The sequence below is a fragment of the Ciconia boyciana genome, chromosome 4 (assembly GCF_034638445.1).
Source record: "Ciconia boyciana chromosome 4, ASM3463844v1, whole genome shotgun sequence".
Taxonomy (NCBI): Eukaryota; Metazoa; Chordata; class Aves; order Ciconiiformes; family Ciconiidae; genus Ciconia; species Ciconia boyciana.
Window position 1 is genome coordinate 83,440,209 of NC_132937.1, and position 3,954 is coordinate 83,444,162.

Below are 3,954 nucleotides of genomic sequence, written 5' to 3' on the forward strand. Positions count from 1 at the left end.
ATTACCAGCTAGCTGGTCTGAGGGGAGAAAGTCACTCAAATCCTTTGCTCATCGACCTTTTTCCTTATTTGTAACTGGGCCCCTGATCTGCAGGAATCTGGCCATCTGGTACTTTGGTGTCAAGCACCAATGCAAGGGGATGAGAACAGGACACAGGACTGCGTTATTTAATCCTTGGCTTACTGAGGTTCAGGCCAGGCATGTTACCAGTACTGTCACCTGAGTTTCACAAGAAAATCAGGTGAAAACCAGAAAAATTGGGATCCAAGCTCAGAGGATCCCAACTGCCCGTGCCTGTTGGCTAGGCAGGAGAGTTGCTTGGACTTCAGGACTGAAGAAAGACCACAGTGCCTCCTGACCCAACCCTTCCTCCACCTTCCTGCCCTAAAAACGTCCACAGACTTATTCAGATTCAATGCTCAAGAGACCGTCCAAGGCATCGCACCATCAATGTCCTTCTAAACGTTACCTTTGCTCCAAAGAGTGGCTCAAAATTTCCTAATTTTCACAAGATCTGGGCTTCTCTGATGTTGCCTTTTGGTTCAGTTCGCCCTTTATGGAAGGAAAGAGTTGAACAGCAAAGTTAGGCGGGGCACGGCCAGAACACGTTTCCCCCCACACCGCATATTTAGGCTCTTTCCCCCTTGCTTTACTTTTTAAGCCGGGCTTCCCCCCGCCCTCCCGGCCGGGGCCCTTGCCGGTCTCGCAGGGGACCGGCCCACGGCAACGGCACGCGCCGGCTCCAGCGCCCCGGGGTTGCCCCGGCAACGCGTCAACACATGCAAATTTTCTGCCGGCTGCCCGGGCGCCGATTGGCCGACGCCACTGTTCGGTCACAGAGAGGAGGGAGGGGCCCGTGCTCGGCAGGGCGGAGGCGGAACGGGCAGCTCCGCCCTCGTCCTCGGGGCACCGGCCCTGGGGTCCCCCTCCCCGCTCGCGCTGGCTGTTTTGGAAGGACACGGGGAGCGCCTCGACCGACCAGCTTTTGGGGCGAAACGTGTCTTTTCCTGCCAGGCAAGGCGCAGAAGTCTGAGTCGGGGGAAAGGCTTAGCACCTGGAAGTGGTTCGGTGGGAAGGGTCCCCAGTCAGCTCTGCATCCATGGGCAGGGTCTTCTCTCAAACCCTTTCCCCTCTTGACTAGCTGAAAAGGGACAAATGGCCTCGTTGGGAAGCCCAGGCAACAGAGAAGAATAAGGGCATAAGGAGCCCTAATTCCATCTCCTACACCGGCACTGTTCTCATTCAAAAATTCCCAGGTTTTGGCCAAATTGTTTCAACATTTTTGCAAATTTAACTTTTACAAGCTTCATATTTTCCATGGAAATTAATTCTACATAAACAATGATAAATAATTGCTACAAGAAAACACCACTGGTTCAAACATTCCCATGGCAAGTGTTGCCTCCTGGCAGCGCCAAGCGCAAGCCCACAGTGCTTCTCCCATTCCACCTCTTTCTGCATAACAAACTTCGGTTGTCGGTTACTGAAACAGGCATCATTTGCTTAGAGTCTTGGCAAGAGCAATGTCTTGTATTCTGCTAAGCAACAGAGATCTCCTGCAAACAAATTCTAGTATCCCTTTCACACTGAAATTTTTGGTGTGGCAGGTATGCTGCTAAGGCAGACATGAAGCAAACCTGTCAAATACGTTTTTACATCACATTCTTTGACCATCTCCCCTGGCACTTTTATCAAGTTTTCTAAATCACATTAATTCCCCAGCCTGAGATACAAAAAGGAAAATTACAAAAGGCTTTCAGAGAAGTAAAATCAGGTTGTCTGATCCAAACGAGTTGCATTGGAAAGGAGAAAACTGACAGTAGGCTAGGCCTTCTGACACTGCAGTAACCCTGTGCCCAACAATTAATTCAACTTTTTGCTATATATGGCAAAAAGTGTTTATCAAACGAATATCCTTAGGAAAACAATTGGAAAAGATTAATAAGAATGTTTTGGGAACCAGAGCAAAAGGGTTAGATCACCTGATCCACCCATTTAGTCCTGGAGATTGGGTTTATGTTAAGAATTTTTCAGGTGACCCATTGGAGGAGAAGTGGAATGGACCTTATCAGGTGTTGCTAACCACTTTCACTGCAATCAAGATTAAAGAGCAGACAGCTTGGATCCATTACTCCCAAGTAAAGAAAGCTTCTGAACCACAATGGACCATCGAAAGTGTTGAAGATTTGAAATTACGGTTACGATGATAACTTTATTGACTTTAAGCTTATCAGTAGATGCTTGGAACGAGAACTTGTATTATAATGCGATTCAGATGATAGCGAATGCAGCAGGGGCTAAGGATTGTTGGATTTGTACTGCCCTACCGAGAGGTGACATGAGACTCCCTTTGTACGGCATAGGGTTGACTCATTGGAATTGTGACAGTAATACTTGGCCCGAGTTTTGGAAAAGACAAGATGGACAATATTGTAGTTATGATAATTCAAGCTATGAGATCGGACCAAGATTCGACCTGCAGATACTGGATAATGACACCCAGATTCTAGTTAGCAATAATAGTTGCCTATGGAAGGCAAGATCCAATAATTGTCCGTGCCGCCCCCCAGTAACAAATATCATAACTGTTCCTGTAGGAACGGGTGGAATGATTATTGGATCAACAAGACTGCAGTAGAATTAGGAACTTGGAATTTGACAGGATTGAACATGACATATATTAATTTCTGTAATAGAACCCAGTTAGAAACCTATAGCCCTACAAAGTGGGATGCCAGTAGAAATACATCGGTTGGATGGGTAAGTAAAGGATCGTTTTATGGAGCTAATCTCACAGCCACCGACGGACCCTGCAAACTGCCTGACGGGTATTGGTGGCTGTGTGGTGATGGTATCAGCAGAAAGCAACTCCCTGCAGGATGGAAGGGAATGTGTACCATAGGTCATTTAGTTAGTCAGGATCAAATATATAATCAGTCCCAAATACCTATGGGTATTTTGAGAACGTCCTGGAAATGGGCTAAGCGAGAAGACAACCCACTTGTAATTAGGGGAACAAAATTTCATGGCTTTGTTAGATGGCTCTTACCGTGGCTAGGAGTAAGTGAGCTAGAAGAGGCCATGGTAAATATTTCCACAGTTCTAGAGCAGATGGAAAATCTAACCATAAATACTATAAAAAATTTACAGACGGAAGTATCTTCCCTCAGTAAGGTTGTGTTGCAAAATCGAATGGCATTAGATTTATTGACTGCCAAAGAAGGCGGTGTATGTATGTCATTAATACCAGTTGCTGTGCATATATCAATAAAGATAAGCAGATAGAAGCAGATCTAAATGCACTCTGGGAGAAAACACAAATATTCCAGGAAGTATCTTCAGATGATACTTCACTGGGGCTTCGAGATTTATGGAATAAATTGACTTCTTGGCTTCCCAACTTTGGATGATTGAAACAATTATTCATTGGATTAATTACTTTGGCGATTTTAGGAATATTTGTTTGTGTATTTCTTAAATGTTTTCTTTGGTGTTACCAGAATCCAGCAGAGACGTACAGTGACTGGAAAAGAAACAAGATTAGGCATCAAGTAGAAATGGGAAGGTATTTTACTCAGACCCTTGAAAAGGATGAAATATTATGAATTTTGCAAACATAAAATAATTAAGGATAACACCCTTTTAGGCCTAAAAGGATTTCAAATATTTTACTAGTCATAGTTAAAGAGCATTACTATTTTAAATAGTAATTTTATTGATTTTATTGTAGTTTTTGTAATAAGCTTCATTTGAGACGTAATAAGACTATATATTGAGGACTGTAGCAAGTAAGCTACAAGCCCTCAAAAAGAAAAGGGGGGAATGAAGGGGTTAAATCCCTGACAATCCCTGACTAAGACCTTACTGTGATATATAGACTTGCATTTTTTTAGTTTCACTCGCATCCTTGTTCTCTTTTGTTCTTATTTAAAGAATACCTGCTTAATAGTCATC

At 44.0% G+C, this 3,954-nt stretch overlaps 1 pseudogene; it reads left to right on the plus strand.

The window, feature by feature from the left end:
• The first annotated feature begins 2,670 nt into the window (after window positions 1–2,670).
• LOC140650719 (endogenous retroviral envelope protein HEMO-like) lies at window positions 2,671–3,605 on the plus strand (annotated as a pseudogene).
• Window positions 3,606–3,954: the final 349 nt, after the last annotated feature.